At 38.9% G+C, this 19,309-nt stretch overlaps 1 protein-coding gene across 5 annotated transcripts in view; it reads right to left on the reverse strand.

Moving 5' to 3' along the window:
- Nucleotides 1–19,309, reverse strand: part of LOC145530250 (uncharacterized) — a 107,570-nt gene that overhangs the window by 44,395 nt on the left and 43,866 nt on the right. For 3 of the 5 annotated variants that reach the window (XM_081551224.1, XM_081551225.1, XM_081551223.1), the window contains 2 exons: nt 9,048–9,259; nt 7,247–7,306 (listed from right to left, as the gene is read on the reverse strand). The exons of 1 other annotated variant lie outside the window; for it this stretch is intronic. The gene's annotated coding sequence lies outside the window, so the exon portion shown is untranslated. Of the gene's footprint in view, nt 1–1,395; nt 1,517–7,246; nt 7,307–9,047; nt 9,260–19,309 lie in introns of all 5 variants that reach the window. One more of the 5 variants, XR_014071599.1, reaches the window with a different exon arrangement.

The following is a 19,309-nucleotide window of genomic DNA, read 5'->3' on the forward strand; positions in this document are numbered from 1 at the left end:
ACAAGAAAATAAATTACAACTTTTTGAGCCTTAGAAATTCCAGGTTGAGTTTTTGCGGCTGACTGAGGAGTTTGCTAAAAAGCTTGTGAGCAATGGTTGCAATGTCAAAGTGGCTTTTTCCTCCCCTGGGTAGGTCTCAGCCTTGCACTTCCCAGCACTCACAGAAACCCACTCACAGGGGCCATGAAGCTTAAGCTGTGTGGTCTTGGCAGTAAGAAGCCATTGGCTGGTTATCTGTTATGGCTCTACATTCAGTCCATTCCATGTAAGATGTTCAACGTACTATAGAAAAGATAAAGTCTGTACTTTGAAATTCCAGTTTCCCAGTGAGGGGAGGAAAAATGTTACTACGATTCGAATGGACAGTGGGCTGGGATTCTTCCAGCAGCTTGACTGCGTCACTTTGTATCTGTCACAGTCCCTGCGGAGAGACGTTCCTGGCCTCCCACTCCCAAGGTATGCAGCTGAAACACCTGTGTACACAGTATGTCCCCACGGGCCCACAACTTGGTCCTCGGGCTGCCAACATCCCAGATATAACTTCTCCAAACCCTGCAGCCTGTTCAGTAATTACAGGGTGGCTTTATGCCCCATCATGGCATTTCAGGTGTGAGGATATGAGTCGGTCGGCCTGCACCTAAGCCAACCGTTGATGAGAGTCAAGGAGTCACAACGTCTGTCTGTTCTGACAGTCCTTCAGGTCAATAACATTGAATTTGCACTTCAGAAGTGGAATGTTATTCAAAAAATAATCCAGTTGCTTCAATAGCTGACAGCCAGGAGAGTCAAAGAATGAGATAAGTGTGTGAACTAACTGGCCATCCCAGCCTCCCAGAAAGGAAAAATGGAGCCCCTCAGCATGGAGAGGTTCAGAAAGCTCGCCTTACAGACATAGAAAACAAATTGTATGTGTGTATGTGTGCTCAGTTGTGTCCGACTCTTTGCGACCCCATGGACTGTAGCCCACCAGGCTCCTCTATCCATGGGGATTCTCCAGGTAAGAATACTGGAGTGGGTTTCCATGCCCTCCTTCAGGGCATCTTGCTGACCCAGGAATCAAACCCATGTCTCCTGCCTTGCAGGTGGATTATTTACCTCTGAGCCACCAGCGAAGCTCAGAAAACAAAGCACTGGTTACCAATAAGAGAGGTGAGGGGAGGGGCAAATTAAGGGTATGGGATTAAGAGATACAAACTACTATGTATAAAATAGATAAGCAAAAAGGGTACATTGTACATCATGGAAATTATAGCCATTATCTTATAATGACCTATAATGAGGTATAGTCTGTAAAAACACTGAATCAATATGCACTATACTTGAAACTAACATAATACTGTCAATCAACAGTATTTAAATTTTAAATAATTATTATAAAAAAAACAAGATGTTTACCTTGCAGGTAGGTAAAAGCCCAGAACTGGGAGGCAGAAGGTGGTGATGGGAAGCTGAGGATCAAAATCCAAGGAGTCCAATGGAAACAGTGTTGTCAGATAAAATACAGGATTCTTATTTACTTTCCAAATTGAGATAGACACTAATCATTTTTAGTATAAATCCATCCGAAATATTGCATGGGACATATTTATACTAAAAAATTATTTCTTGTGTGTATGAAATTTAAACTTAACTCAGAGTCCTATATTTTTATTTGCTATATGTCTGGCAACACTAGTTGAAAATCCAAATCAAAAGGAAACTCTAAATTAGCCAGGACCATTCATCACTAGGAAATATAAAACCATGCCCGCTACTTAAAGCAAAAATAAAAGTAAATGTTGCACAAATATATGGTCAATTGACTTTTTACAATGGTGCAAATACATTTGGACAAGGAAAAGAGGCTGGAACACCTGGATATTTTTATGGAAAAAATAAAACTTGATCCTTCTTACATCATGCACAATAATTAATTTGAAATAGATCATATACCTAAATGTAAATATTAAAACTATAAAGCTCCTAAAAGGCAAGCATAGAAGAATATTCTTTGCAACATGAGGGAAACAGAGATTTCTTAGGATACAAAAAAGGAACCAAGCATAAAAGAAAAATTGATAAATTGGTGTCTTAGATTGAGTTCCCTAAAGGCAGAACTTGAGAGGGGTCTCTTATGTGAGTCATTTATTGAGTGAATGCTTGCAAGAGACATCTGTGAAGAAGTAAAGGAAGTAGGATAGGACAGGAAGCTCAGCAAAGAAGTGGGGTCAGCTCCAGTCCAGCCTCTGTCTAATCCTACAAGGAGCCCCAGGACACAAACAGCGCCTCAGTGTTGTCTCACACGGAGGTCAGAGGACAGGCCTTTTGTACTGCAGTAACAGCCAGTCATTTGTCTAAGCCATTTCAGAAGAGAACATGGCATCCCAGTTATGTCTAGATGAGATGCCTCTTGCTGGCTGAAAACCATTCTCCTGAGAAAGCTATTGCCATAAGCCTTTGGCAACCAACATTCACAAAGGCTGAGAATGGCACTATTACCATGGAGCACCATCAAAATTAGAAACTTCCAATGATCGAAAGGCATCATTAAGAAAATGGATAGTTGAGTCACATATTAGAAGAAAATATTTGCAACTCATGTGTCTGACAAAGGGCTCATATCCAGAATATACATATATAAATTCTACAAACCCACACAAACAACTCATGTTTTGAAAATGAGCAGAGATCTAATAAGAAGAAAACCCTCAATTCCACACACAAAAAAACTGTTAGAATAGTAAATGCAGTGAAGTAGCAGGATACAAAATCAATATACAAAAATCAATTATACTTCTGTACTAACAATGAACACTCTGAAAAGGAAATTATGAAAAAAAAAATTTCATTTACAATATGTAGTATGAAAAGAATAAAATACTTTAGAATTAACTTAGCCAAAGAGGTGAAAGTGTGATTTGCACAATGGAAACTGCAAAACATTGCTGAAGAAAATGAAAGACAATGGAAATAAATAGAAACACATACCATGTTTATGAATTGGAAGACTTGATATTGTTAAGATGTCAGTACTACACAAAGCAATCTACAGATTCAATGTAATTTCTAACAAAATCCCAATGATGTTTTTGAAAACAAAAATCTATTCTAACATGCATATGGAATCTCAGAGAACCTCAGACAGCTAAAACAATCTTGAAAAAGAAAAACAAAGCCAGAAGACTCACACTTCTTGATTTCAAAACTTAGTGTATATGTATGGTAATCAAAACTGTGTGGTACTGAGATAAAGACAGACATATAGATCAATGGAATAGAATAGAAACTCCTAAAATAAATCCTCGCATCTATTGTCAAATGGTTTTTGTCAAGGGTGCCAAAACCATTCAATGGGGAAAGGAGAGTCTTTTCAACAAATGATACCAAGGAAACTGAATATTCACATACAGAAAAAGAAAGTTGGACACTTGCCTAAAATTATATTTAAAAGTCAACTCAAAATGGATTAAAGATGCAAATGTAAGACCTAAAATTATAAAACTCTTAGAAGGAAGCAGGGCAAAAGCTACATAATATTGGATTTAGCGATCATTTCTTAGACTTAACACCAAAGGCATAGATAACATCACCACAACAAAAATACATAAATTAGATTTCATGCAATTTTTTTAAAAAGTCATTAAAAGACAATATCAACAGAGTAAAATGAAATGAACAAAATGGGAGAAAATATTTGTGAATCATATATCTGATAAGTGATTAATATCCAGAATTATAGAAAACTCCTAAAACTCAAAAACACACTAAAAACAAACAAACCAACTCAAAAATGGACCAAGGATTTTAACAGAAATTTCTCCTCAGGTATCTGAATGACCAATGAAATGAAATGGCACTCAGGATGACTAATTTCTAAAGAGATGCAAACCAAAACCACAATGAGATATCATGTCATAACTAATTAGGATATCTAACGTCAGAAAACCAGAAACAAAGAGTGATGGAGAGGATGTGTAGAAATTGGAATCCATTTTCATTATTGGTGGGACTATAACATGGTACTGCAGCTGTGGTAAATGGTATGGTGATTCCTCAAAAGAAAAAATAGAAAAACAGAATTACCATGTGATCCAAAAAATTTCACTTCTAGGTATAGATCTAAAAGAGACAAAAGCAAGATCTCAAGGTGATATTTGTACACCCATATTCCATAGCAACATTATTCATAATAGCTAAACTGTGGGAGCAACACAAATGTCCATTGTTGAATGAATAAGCAAAATGTGGTATACACATACAATAAGCTGTCAATCTTTAAAAGAAAGGATATTTTGACATATGCTAAAATGTCAATGAAACGTAAGGATTTTATGCTAAGTGAAACGTCACTCACAAAAAGACAAGTGATTCCACTTAGATGCAGTACTGAAATTAGTACCACAGAGACATAAAGTGGAATAGTGGTTGCCAGAGGCTGAGCAGAGCAGGGGATGGGGGTTAGTGTTTGAGTGTAGAGCTTCAGTTTCTAAGATGAAAAGAGTTAAAGAGATGGATGGTGGTAATGGTTGCACAACATCATGAATGTATTAATTCATATGTTAATATGATTAGATAGTAAATTTCATGCTATGTGCATTTATAAAAATTTTAAAAAATGGAGAGAAAAGAGGGCAAGTAAGTGACTTTTATAGACTAAGATGGCTAAAATGAAAAAGACTGACAATACCAAATATTAGCAAGTATGTAGACCAAGTGAACACTAATGTGTTGCTGGTGAGAGTGTAAAATGGTAAACCCCTTTGGAGATGCAATTTTGAATAAATGTAACTGCATACTTCCTGTGCATTCATGCTCAATCACTAAGTTGTGTCCAGTTCTGCCACATCATGGACTGTAGCTCACCAGACTCTTCTGCCCTTGGGATTTCCCAGGCAAGTGTGTTGCCGTTTCCTTTTCCAGGGGATCTTCCCAACCCAGGTATTGAACTCATGTCTCCTGCATTGGCAGGCAGATTCTTCACCACTGAGCCACCAGGGAAGCCCAACTTACCCCAGGAAACAGTAAGTGTACTACCAGATATTCACCCACCAAGTTAAAATACATGTCTACAAACAAAACCTTATATAAGAAAGTTAAAATGTTCATATTGGCTCTAATCACAAAAACCAAAATCCAGTAATAATCCAATGTCAATCAACAAGGGAATGGATAAAAAATTGCGTAGTATATTAATACCATAACTTAAACCTCAGCAATAAAAAGAACTAACTATTTTTATATGCGACAACACAGATGTACCTCGAAAGCAAGTCAAAGAAGAGAAACACAAGAGAGAAACCATTCAATGATGCCATTGTATGAAGTTTAAGAACTGTCAAAACTTATAGAAATAAAAATCAAAACAATCATTGCTTACGGTGGAAGATGAGAACTGATATGAAAGGATCATGGAGGAACTTCATAGGGTGATGGAAATGTTTTGTCTTGAAAGGAGTAGTGGGTTACAAGAAAATAGTCTTGCTAAAATGAATCAAGTTTTACACTTAATGTCTATGTGTTTTAGATTATAATATAAACAATACCTCAATGATTTGTATTAGTTTGCATGCATGCCCGTTGTGTCACTTCAGTCATGTCTGAAGTTTTGTGACCCAATGGACTGTAGCCCACCAGACTCCTCTGTCCATGGGATTCTCCAGGCAGCAGTACTGGAGTGGGTTGCCATGCCCTCCTCCAGGGGATCTTCCCGACCCAGGGATTGAACCTGAGCCTCTTATGTCTCCAGCATTGACAGGTGGGTTCTTTACCACTAGCACCACTTTGGAAACCCTTGTATTAGTTTACGTGTAACTAAGTTGCCAAAGGTTAAATGAGTGTCAAGGATATGTGAATACTGGAATTCACACAAAGTCATCAGCTTTCTCCCCTTCTCTTCCTCTCTCTCCCTTCCCTCTCCCTCTCCCCTTTTCCTCTGCTTGCTTCTTCTTGCCTCTGGCTTTGTTCTGGGTCAGCTTACTCCACAGAGCCATAAGAAAGTTCCCAGCATTCCCTTGGGAATCATGACACAGTTCACAATGCTGAAATCGACCCAGGAAGAAAAATGCTATATTAATTGAATCTATTCACATAAGAGAAGAATCAGCACAATGTGATCCTTATTTTAATCATGCTTCATATCTAATTGGCTGGTCTGCTGAAGTCATACTAGGCAAACCAAATCTTAGAGTGGACACCAGTCACAGCTTCTCTGATCTAAGGAGATAAATTACCAATTTGGAAATTGCCTTTCTCCAATCTAAGAGAAGTCACATTTTACTTGAAACAGCTAATTTATCTAGGCATTTATTCTTGTTTTTATAAAAGTCATGGTAGGCCTTAAACTTATCAAAGCCAGGGCTTTTGGGACAGACACATTATTGATTTTGTTCTCTGAAGAGGTCACGTTGAGAAAATGGAATCAGGTCTGAGTGGGAAATGGGATGACTCTGAGCTTCATCACAGATGGAATCGTGCTACCTAGACAAAAACTAAACCTCTGTCTTTCACTTCACTCTGTTTACAAATTTGGCTTGACTTCTACATGCTTCTCTTCCTGCAAAAGTTTAACAAACTTTCTAGAAACCATTTGCCCTCCAGAACCCAAATAAAAAGGACTTTCCAGGTGGCTCAGTGGTAAAGAATCACCTGCCAAGACAGAAGATGAAGAGATGCAGGTTTGATCCCTGGGTTAGGAAGAGCCTTTAGAGGAGGAAATGGCAACCCACCCCTATATTCTTTCCTGGAGAATCCCATGGACAGAGGTGCCTGGTGGGCTACAATCCATTTGGTCATAAAGAATTGCACACAACTTGGCAACGGAGCACAAGCCCCAAATAAAATTCTCAGATAATTTTCTTCCTGAACCCATGGCATGCTGCGGATTGTTTTTTTCTCCTGTATCTGTTGTGGAAACTAAGAGCTAATTTCCTACATTGTTCTTTGTATTCCCTAACTCAGGAAAATTTACCCTCCTAAAGTTCCTTGCCCAACTTCTTTGCTACCTATCTACCATAGTTCACTTAGGAGGTAGATTTTGGATACAGTTGCCCACTAGGCTCTGTCTAACTACAGCCCATAGATTTGTTTCTGTAAACAGGTTTTATTGGAGTATAGCCTTGACCACTTCTTTATGTATTGCCCATGGCTCCTTTCATGCAACTATGACAAAAATAAACAGTTGGAAGTCGTATAGTGCTGCTCATAATCCTAAAATTTTTCCTGTCTGGCCTTGCGCAGAAGTCTGCCCATCCCTGACACACACTCTCACCTTCTCATGCTTCCCTCCACAATGCTAGACATCGAACATTCTCCTGGGGATGGAAGTGGGCTGTAAAGCAACCGAAGAGAAACTCAAAGTCATATGGGGTTGGCCATATCTATTTATCATCAGTGTTACTGACACAGAAAAGTGTGTTATTGGGAAGCAACTCTCATATCAGCCAAATTTGGATTTTGTTTTTCTCCCAACATCTGAATGACGCTAGAAGACAGAGCATGCCAACAATTCTCTTCAACCCACTTACCCAGCCATTCAAACTTTCTCCATCAGATCTCAGTGGAAGTTAATTTTTATACAGATATAAACATGTTCTTGTGTATTAATATCTCTTAGGATTTTTTTTTCTGAAATACTTAGTTAAAGGTAGCAATATGAATTATATGGAAAATTATTTACAAAGAATTCTACAGTATATGTTCTGACTATGGAAACCACCTTGAAAAGTCAATAAACAGTTTGGCAACGGAAGCCTGGTGTGGGAAGAAGCTTGGTTATGAAGAATCGGGAAGAATCAAGGCACTCACAATGGAGGCTAAGAGAATGCAACAGAGATATTTCACCACAGGTCCATGGTGTACTCAGGAGGAGGAGGGGGAGTTTTGAGGTGGATTACCACTCAGCCGTCGGTAATGAAGGTGCTAAGGAAAAGGCAGTAAATGGTGAGCTCCGCTCTATCAAGTGCTCTCTTGAGAGCTGGTGTTTTAGGATCGCCCGACCTCTCTCCTCTGAGACAGATGACTGCAAACAATGAGTGGACAGAGCTGGGCATGGCTCAGCACTGACACTGACAATCCAGCCAGCTTCTCATCATCACCTCCAGCAAAGCCAAAGCACAGTGGAGGCCCCAGACCTGTTCCCAGTCCTTGTTACCTCTCCTCCATGTGATGCGGTGCTTATAAGCCCATGCATCGGTCATAGTTTAATACATCTGGGTCCACGTAAAGTATTTTTCAGCTATATTAACTCAACAAAAATTGGAAGTGTGTGCTTTTCTTCCTAGCTTCTGGGTAGAATTCCATTACTATTCTTGTCAATTCCTTGTAGGTTACTTCCATCCAAGTGTTCTGACCCACCTTGGAAGGTATTCTTTGAACACATAGTCCACATCTTTAGTAATGATGGAAATACATGTGCTTGGGAAGTTAGGAAACTGGTTATTTTTATTAAAGTTTAAGACTAACTAACAGCTCTTTACAAACAGGTCTGTGATTTATAGATCATTTCCTTGTTTTCAGGTCTGGGCCTTATGCTCAGGTGATGTTTGTGGGAAACAATAATATGGATATCATGGAATAACACTAATCTAAATAAATTTACCACATTGTATGTTTCATTCTACATCTTGGTATTTCCAGTCACCGCTATATTCTGTTTAAGATGTTAATTTATTGCTTCATTTCTTTAAGATGGTAATGTTGCTACATATATGCATGGTCTGTTTGTTTTGACTGCTGTGCATTATTCCATCTATTATGAGAGGTATTCACATACATTGTGAATTTTCCACAAATTCTGGTCTGTGGACATCTTTGTCGTTATATCCATCTGCCAACGGCAGGAGTTTCCCTAAAGCATATTTACCTTTTAATTCCCTGTTTTCTATTAAGGTAAAACACTTATATGATTGGCCGTCAGATTCCTTCTTCAGTAAACAGTCTGTTCACATATACTTTGCTTATTTTCTATTGTTTTTGCTCTTGCTTAATAGTAGGTATTCCACATGTAATCTGACTACTAATCATTAACTTGTATTTGGGTCACAAATATTTTTTGCCAATGTGAGACTTACCTTTCAACTTTACTTGTTGTGGTTTTCTTATGTTATGAAACTGAAGTTGCTAATTGCTCAGTCATGTCCGACTGTTTGTGACCGCGTGGACTGTAGCTCGCCATGCTCCTCTGACCATGGAATTCTCCAGGCAAGAAGACTGAAGTGGATTGCCCTTTCCTACTCCAGGAGATCTTTTTGACCCAGGGATTGAACACAGCTCTCCTGTATTACTGAAATTTATAATTTTAGGAGTTAAATGTATCCTGATTTTTATCTCTCATTTGTAATTTGTATATCTTAAGTAAGAAACTGTTTTCTATACAAAAATTATGAACAAATTATTCTATATTTTATGAAGGTTTGAAAGTTTCCATTTTCATACTTTTATTTGAAATCCATTTGAAAGTATTGCTTTTAGTTACTGTTTCCTGTGGATACCCAGTGGTACCCATGCCATGTACGACATAGTCGATCATTCCTGCACTATGAATAACTTGCAAAGTTACCTCTGTATTACAGCAAGTGCACATATATTCCTGGGTCTGCTCCTGCTCTATTATGTATATTTATTCCAATTTTAAAAGCAACTTGTCTAATCTTACCACAAAACAAATATCTTTTGGAGATTTTAGCTGATATCTAGTTTACTTTATAACCTTAATAGGATTCAAATATTTACACTGCTAAAACATCCTATCCAAGAACATAAGAATTTCTCTTGATTTAGAATTTTCCTTTTATTAGATTCGGTACTAAGCAATTCATCTATTTTCTAGGTGTGTAGCACCATTTTTCACTTTTATATTATTATTTTTATGATGATCTTAAAGCTAGCAAACACTGAAATTCCTTGTTAATTCTAATGTTGATCTAGATACTATGAATGATGTCAATTCTTCCTTTCAGATATTAATATCTATTTTTTCTCCTAGTATTCATGTATTATCTAGAACCCTCAATATAATGATGAATAGTGGCATTAAAAGCAGATATCCTTGTCTTGTTCCTGACCTTAAATACATGAATATTAAGAGTTTTAATTGCTTTGTAGTATTAGTAGAAACCACTTAACTAAGTAAATAAGTCCCTTTCCATTTGGAGTGGACTAAAATGTTTTATCTTATTGTTGAATTTTATCTAATGATTTTTATATGTACCAAGATTCTAATGTATTTTTCAATAATCTGGCAAATCAGTAGCCACATTAATAAATATTCTAATATTATAATTTTTTTCATCCCTGGGTTAAATTTCATTTGTTTTTGGTACATTATTTTAATATAATACATTGCTATTTTTAATTTTTTAATATTTCATATAGATCATTTCCCTTTATATCTATTCATGATTTATGTCTATATTTAATAGCAAGATTATACTGGTTTTGTAAATGAATTGAACAGAAGAATCTTCCTGTCTTATTTAGTTTCTGAATTATTGCAAATATAAGGATTATCTCTCTCCTTGAAGCTTTGGTAAACTTACCTGTAAAATCACCCAAGCCTGACTATTTTAGGGATTGCATTGCTTGCTTTCTGTTTCATCTTTTATATATACATTTTTTAATTTTTGTTTTTCCTTTGCCCCCTCTGTTTTTTTTAAGTTTATTCTTGATGTAAGAAGTGATTAACTTGTATTGTCATTCATTTTTAACCTTTTCTCTCCCAATATAAGCATTTAACATTCACATTTTACTCTAAAATACTCTTATAGCTGGATTTACAAGTTTTGTAATAAAACCATTTTTATTGGTTACTTTGTTGCTTATTCTAAATACTTTAGCAATTTCCATTTTGTTTTGTCATGCAACTCATGAATTAGTAAGAAGTGTGTTTGTATTTTACATTAGCATTTATGTTTGGCAGCCTTGAAGATAGCCTTCAGTGACACCAGCTCCTGATACATGTGCTTTTCTACAATTACTTCCCTAAGAATGTGGTTGGAACTCCTAACTCTCCTCTAGGACTCCCTTCTGATGAATTTATTATGGACGAAAATGGTAGCATGTGCCTTCCAGGCTAGCTTGCAGTAAGCCCCTCCCGCGCTCTCCATGTTCTCTCTGTGTGGGGCGCCACCTGTCATGGTGTGACTTGCCCTTTCCTGAGGCTCACCTGGCGAGGAACTGGGAACAGTTTCAAGCCAGCAACCTGGAAATAACTGAATCCTGCCAACAACCGTATGAGTGAGTTTGGAAGTGGCAAAAGATGTGCTTCTGATTTAAAATGAATTACATAGCTGTATCTGTCCTTCATGTTAATATCATAGTCACATTAATAATTATATTGCTGTAATCAAGTAGGTATGTATGATTATATAATTATGTGTTATACCAGCAAGAAAATGAGTTTAGATGTTGGATAAACTTACATCAAATTCCTGCTTCACCACTTACTTAACCTATGAGCATTCATGGAAATACTGTTACCTTCTCTGAGAGTTTTGGAGGTTACTCTGATCAAGACAACACTAGAAGAGTCTAGCATATCATACACTCAACACATTTCTGGAAAATATTTTTTGATTGTAGGCAAATAGAATACATAAACTAGGGCCTAGAATTATTTGCTACCTTTGCCACAAATAAATATGAGACTTTTTAATATATGTTGAAGAGTTAGAGACACATTTTGTGTATGTGTGTGTGTGAGTAAACAAACATGTGTAATGTATTTTTGGATTTTCCAACTTTTGGACTTTTATTCTCTTGTAACTTCCATATTTTAATTGCAGCGCTTACCAAATTGCATTAGTGTTATTTACTAAAATATTGAAAACTAAGATCATAGCATCTGGTCCCATCACTTGATGTCAAATAGATGGGGAAACAGTGGAAACAGAGACAGACTTGATTTTTTTGGACTCCAAAATCACTGCAGATGGTGACTGCAGCCATGAAATTAAAAGACACTTGCTCCTTGGAAGAAAAGCTATGACCAACCTAGACAGCATATTAAAAAGCAGAGACATTACTTTGCCAACAAATATCCATCTAGTCAAAGCTATGGTTTATCCAGCAGTTAGGTATGGTTATAAGAGTTGGACAGTAAAGAAAGCTGAGTGCCGAAGAACTGATGTGTTTGAACTGTGGTGTTGGAGAAGACTCTTGAGAGTCCCTTGGACTGCAAGGAGATCCAACCAGTCCATCCTAAAGGAAATCAGTCCTGACTATTCATTCAGGAAGAACTGATGTTGAAGCTGAAACTCTAATACTTTGGCCACCTGATGCGAAGAACTGACTCATTGGAAAAGACCTTGATGCTGGGAAAGATTGAAGGCAGGAGGAGAAGGGGCCAAGAGAGGATGAGATGGCTGGATGGCATCACCGACTCAATGGACATGAGTTTGAGTAAACTCCAGAAGTTGGTGATGGACAGGGAGGCCTGGCGTGCTGCAGTGTGTGGGGTCTCAAAGAGTCGGACACGACTGAACGACTGAACTGACTGAGGAAAACTGTAACCACAGGGTTGCAAAACGTTTCATTGCACTAAGGTCTTACTATTTCACTATAAGAACTAAAAACCTTTATAAACTGAACAGGTTAACTCTTTCATTTTTTTTAAACTTTATTGAACTATAGTTGATTTACAATGTTGTGTTAATTTCTGCTATACAGCAAAGTGACTCAGTTATAAATATACATACATTCTTTTTCATATTTTTTCCATTATGGTTTATCATGGGATACTGAATACAGTTCCCTGTGCTATACAGTAGGACCCTGTTGTTTATCCATCCTATACATAACAGTTTGCATCTAAAGTGAAGTGAAGTGAAGTGACGTGAAGTGAAAGTCACTCAGTCATGTCCGACTCTTTGCGACCCCATGGACTGTAGTCCATGGAATTCTCCAGGCAGAATACTGGAGTGGGTAGCCTTTCCCATCTCTAGGGGATCTTCCCAACCCAGGGATCAAACCCAGGTCTCCCTCATTGAAGGTGAATTCTTTACCAGCTGAGCCACAAGGGAAGCCCAAGAATACTAGAGTGAGTAGCCTATCCTTTCTCCAGCAGATCTTCCCAACCCAGGAATCGAACTGAGGTCTCCTGCATTGCAGGCAGATTCTTTACCAACTGAATTATCAGAGAAGCCCGAGATTGCATCTGCTTATCCCAGACTCCCAGTACTTCCCTCCTCCAACCCCTTTCCCTTGGCAACCACAGGTCTTAAACACATAAACTCTTCATTATGTTCAATTTCCCTTTAGCAATGTCACATATTCGATTTGTTGACATAGTGAAGAAGGAATTCATGGGGCCTGGACTCCATCTTAGGTCTGTTCGTGCTGATCATGTTCGGCCACCTCTCTAATGGACTCTGAACTCTGTGCTTAGTGCCTGTGGAAACGACAATAGAAGGACAAGACCGCCTCCGGACAGGGGAATCTTGAAGATTGTATTCAGGTTACTCATCACCTAAGGGAAAACATACACTAATCCCCCTATCTCCGGACAGGTCATAGATTTTTTTCTGTCACCTCGGGCTTATTGATAATTGATTGTTTGAATATGGGGTTATTGTGATTGTATTTACCTTTCCTTTGTTTGTGTAAGTCACAAGGAAATTGAGGTGGTGGGTTCAGACAGCTACACATGGTGTATAAAAGATTTTCACAAATGCTGGTTGGGGTCCTTGGCTAAAAGGAGACTCTGCCTTGGGCCCGCCGGTGTAATAAACTGCACTTCACTATCTGCATCGTCCTTCTGAGTGAGCTTGTTTCCCGGAACGCGTGGCTATGACAATAGAACAGATAACCATCCAACACAAATATTCCTTGTTCATGACTAAGGTATTCTGAATTGTTCACAAGCGTCTTCCATTAAGAGATAGAAGGAGAGAGATTCACAAGCTGGAGAAAAGAAAAGAGGTAGAACAGGAGAAAAGTGGATGTATGGCCATGGAGAATGAGGTTTTATCAGTTTTGAACAGGAACCAGGAACTTCTTGGTTGGAACCAACTGGAATGTAACTGCATCCTGGAGCAGTAAGAAAGGGGATAGCTAGCAGGTGACTGCAAGTCTTAGCATCAGGGATAACATGATTCAAAACCAAAGAAGCCCAATCGACCACAGATCCAGGAGGCAGCCACAGGCACTTAGCAAATGCAAACGCAGAAAAAGAGCAGGGAGCCAGGGGCAAGGGAAGGAAAAAGTTGGCACCTGGAACACAAGTGCAGCCAAGAGGTCTGTCAGACTCACCATCCTTCAATACGGATGCCTGTGTGGGTAACAGAGAACACAATGGGCAAGGAAGGAAGTGAGTCAGGGAATTACAGACAACAAGGAGGCCAGAAAGGACCCTGGGCTAAAGCAGAAATAATCAAAGTAGGGAAATTGCCGGATGACATCATTGTCCTACACAGCTAGGTTCCTGCCCAGGTAAGGAAGAGGGCCGGAGGCAGTGTATACATTATCTGTTATTCAGATGGGGGATTCCTGGGTCAACAAATGATAACAGAAAAAGTACTTATAATGATTTTTTTTTAAATTTTATAATTATAAGCTTCAAGGTGAGTTTAGGCTGGAAAAACTCAAGCATGTGTTGGCTGAATTCAAACTATTTCTTAATTGGATTTGAATATTTGTGCATATAACCCCCATTTTGTTTCTAATTTCAAGCAAAATTCTCTTTAATAAGGACTTCTCTGGCAATCCAGTGATTAAGACTCCGTGCTGCCACTGGAGGTGGCATGGGTCCAATCCCTGCCCGGGAAGATCCCACATGCCGTGCAGCATAGAAAAAAAAATATGTATATTGGCAATATAGTGGTATTTTTTCCTCATTCATCAAAGCATAAGGAGAGTCTCAGAAGTGGTCTGAGAGTAATCCAAGGTCACACAATTTGATGAGGGCAGAGTGGCTCTGAGAGCTCAAGTCTTCTGATTCCTGGGGTAACTCCTGTTTCTGGTTCAACTCTTGGGGGCTTCACCATACCATTCTTATTGTACTGAGAAAAGCCTGGGCTAATCTGGCCAAGCAACTTCAAGTTTCCAAATCTAGTTTCTTGACAGGTACTTCTTAGTCCTAGATGTGAAGAGAGAAAAATATATTGCCTGTGATTGTATGTCTAATCTACATAATAAGATATTTAATTCAAAGAAGTTCCTCTAAGGAGATACACTAGTAATGGTTAGCCATCTCCCATCTCTCCGTGAAAGTTGAATGTGAAACTGCTATGAAAATTCTCAAGATATTTGTAAATACAACCAATAATTTCATTAGTGGTCTAAGAGGTATAAGCACCTATGTAAGAATTTGCAAAATTCTAAAAGCAGTATGTGTTAGGGAGTGTCCTAAACTCTAGGAATTTTCTATATCTCAACTCTTGTCATCTCTCCTCCATCCAAATATATCTTCCAAGAAAAATAACTGTATATCATCTTTTAATGAAAATACAGAAATATGCTACTGAAGCCAATTGCTGAATATGAGAATTGTGTCCAAGGGAAACTCCAGGTTGGCTGGAGTAGTATGTCCAAAGCCAAAGGTAGTTGGTGAGATAATTAGAATAAAGAAATGGAGCCAGACAGAATTTACAAAATTAGAGAATTAACAGGGCAGAGAAGCAGATCATAGAGGATGAAACAGGAAGTGGTCCAGTTAAAAAATGGCTGAGTTTTTACATAATTCTATCAAAGACTTGAAGGGGAATTGAGCCCCATTTACAAATTCTGGCCCAGCTGGACAGCAGAATATCAGATCTATAATTATCTCTGTTCTATCAGGCTTTGACAATCTCTTTAAATTCTCTAGAACAGCGGTTCCCAAACTTTCTGACACTAGAGACCAGTTGTGTGGAAGACAATTTTTCCATGGTCTGGGCAAGTGTGGGGCGGGGGCGGGGTGGGGGGTGGGTATTGATGATGGTAAGTGATGGTTTCAGGATGATTATCAGAAGAAGTAGGCAACCTAGATCCCTTGCGTGCGCAATCCACGGTAGGGTTCACGCTCCTATGAGAGTCTAATGCCGCCACAGATATGACAGGAGGCTGAGCTCAGGTGGTGATGTAAGTGATGGAAATTATCTGTAAACATAAATGAAGCTTCCCTTGCTCACCTGACATTCACTTCATACTGTGTAGCCTGGTTCCTAACAGGCCAGGAGCCAGTACCCGTCCATGGCCTGGGGGCTGGGGACCCTTGTCTAGAGGACCATTTACCTAAGGGTATATCTATAGCTGTGTAAGAAAGAGCTACATCATTAGAAATGGGTATGATATAAATTAAAGACGCTTTTTTCGGCTGCACTCGGCCTGTGTTGCTATGCTCTGGCTCTCTAGTTGCGGCGAATGGCGGGCTGTTTTTCATTGCGGCACATGGGCTTCTCATTGCGGCGGCTTCCTCTTACTGCAGAGCATAGGCTCTAGGTGCCTGGGCTTCAGTAGTTGTGGCCCAAGAGTGTGCAGGTTCCAGTACTTGTGGCACACGGGCTCAGTAGTTGCCGCTGGTGGGCTTTTGTTGCTCTATAGCATGTGCAATCTTCCCAGACAAGGGATTAAACCCATGTTCCCCTCTATTGGCAGGTGAGTTCTTATCCACTGTACCACCAGGGAGGTCCTAAAGATGCACATTTTAGAAAGAGGAGATATGAAACTATACATAATTTCTAGTAGAAAGCCTGGTCATCAAGGGATTCAACCCCTTAATATGCTAGATTAGGAACCTGATAAAAGGCACAGGAAAAGCAGGATGAGGTGAAGAGGGTAGAACAAAGAACCCCTCTATATGGACTCTGCATTGGATTAAGGCTGTTGTATTTGAAGCCCTTTGAAAATTGCCCACATATGACACTTACTATCAAGGATCTAATTATAATGTGAGGGATAGATTTAGGTAAAGAGAAGAAGGGAACCAGGACAATCTATGATTCAAGTAAGATTCTCCAAACCCAGGGTACAAAGTTACTCTTCTTATATTTGACCCAAGTTAATAAATCTTATAGGGACCAGTCCCAAGGCTGTAATCAGAATCCTCCAAGGGGATTTCTAAAATCACAAGTTCCTGGATCCATGCTACCCTTCATTTACTGAATCTCCACAGATAAATCTGTAAATCACTTAGGGTTCTAGAAGAAAGTGAAAGCTTTAGTCGCTCAGTCATGTCTTACTCTTTGTGACCCCTTGGTCTGTCCATGGAATTCTCCAGTCAAGAATACTGGAGTGGATTGCCATTCCCTTCTCCAGGGGATCTTCCCAATCTAGGGATCAAGCCAAGGTCTCCTTCATTGCAGGCAGATTCTGTACCTTCTGAGCTTCCAGGGAAGTCTGAATGGAAGTAGATGAAGACTAATCTCAGAATGGTTTAAATAAAATGAATTAATATCTAATACAAGTAGTTCAGACTGAGAGAATCTCAGCAACATCATCAAAGACCAAGGAACTTTCCTCACTGCATCTTCAGTGTGCTGGCTTTTATTTTTAGGCTGTCCCCTCATGGTCGCAAAATGATTGCCACAGCTCACATCTTTACACAACAAGACAACTGCTACCAGAAGAAATAGTCCCTTTGACTTATGTTCATTCCCCTTGGGCCAGAATTGCATCACAGATCCATTCTCAAATAATCCCTTGTTACAGAAATGAAATTAACACAACTTGTAATTGATTAAAATTCCCCAGCCTGGACTTGGGGCAGGTTGAGTCTCGCCTGACATATATGACTGCCTTGTTACTGAGGGATGCTGTGGAGATGTATCAATTGGATAGGCAACCAAAAATGTTCACTAAAGTCTGCATTTGTTAAAGACCTGGTACATTTTAGGCAACCATACTGGCACAAGTCTATAGAAAAGCAATTCTCTGATTTCCATTAGGTTATATTTCATCTTGCAATTAAATATTTAGTAGCACAGGGTTGTAGAGTGATCTTTTTTCCTACTTCTGCAACAGAATTCCACACCAATCCAGAATACGTGTGACTTGGGAGGATCAAAGAGAATCTTTCCTTCCCTGACCAAGGTGACTACTGTCTTCGGTAACATTGGTATGGCCTTCTCAAACAATGCTACAAATCGAAAATACAGGTTAAATGTAGCTATTTCATTAGTGGGGCTTCCCTGGTAGCTCAGATGGTAAAGAATCTACCTGCAATGCAGGAGACTCAGGTTCAATCCCTGGGTCAGGAGGATCCCCTGGAGAAGGGAATGGCTACCTACGGCAGTATTCTTACCTAAAGAATTCCGTGGACAGAGGAGCCTGGGGGCTACAGTCCATGGGGTTGCAAAGAGTCAGACCCAGAGGACCTGCTGTCATTTGCCAAAATATTGAAATTGGGTAGTGGTGACACTGAGGGACAACTAAACGTCCTCAGTGGAAAATTGGGCCAAGAGCAAAAAATAGAAGCTTTTATGATTAAACATTTACTTCAAAAATCAAGAGGTCATTTGGAAAATTTTAGGTAGGGAGACAGATAGATGATAGATAGATAGGTAATACTTAGGTGAACAGAGTGTGGCTCCTCATTATTCAGATTCTACATCTGTCAATTTACCTATTTGTAAATTTACTCAAGGCACATTTATGGTCATTTGTGGATATGTGCAGAGAGGCAAGAAAAAAATTTGAGTCACCTGACATGTGCAATTCCCAGTCAAGGCTGAACAAGGTGATGTTCTCTCTTCTTGTTTCTGCCCTTATACTGTAAGCAAGTGTCCTTTTCACTATGTATCTCATTAGATTTTACATTCTCTGTCTTTTGTTAGTGAATTCATTGTTTAAAATGCCCTCCAAACACCGAGCTAAAGTGCATGCTAGTGGTCCTGAGTGCACGAAGGCTGTCGTGTGCCTTATGGAAAATATGTGCGCTAGATAAGGTTCATTCAGGCCCAAGTACTGTTGGTCATGAGTGCAATGTCAATGAGTAAACAATATATATTAAATATTTTAAACAGAAACACACATAAAAGTGTATATATTGATCTGTTGACCAAAATGTTGAGAGCAGAAGCATACAGGAACTTAACCCTGTATTTCCTTTAGAAACAATGATTCAGCATTCACCAAGTGTGAAATAATGAGACTTGACTACGATCTCCTGGAGGAGGGCATGGCAACCCACTCCAGTATTCCTGCCTAGAGAATCCCATGGACAGAGGAGCCTGGCAGGCCACAGTCCATGAGGTTGCAAAGAGTTGGACATAACTGAGTGACTGAGCACTCACAATATATATACATAATATTAAACATATGGTATTAATTATACATAATTAATTGTGTATAATATCAATCCATGATTTATATAAAACTATTATATACATATAAAATCTCTCCAGTAAAATTTCTTTCA

This window comes from Giraffa tippelskirchi, chromosome 12 (genome assembly GCF_054371585.1).
Source record: "Giraffa tippelskirchi isolate mGirTip1 chromosome 12, T2T-mGirTip1v1.2.pri, whole genome shotgun sequence".
Taxonomy (NCBI): Eukaryota; Metazoa; Chordata; class Mammalia; order Artiodactyla; family Giraffidae; genus Giraffa; species Giraffa tippelskirchi.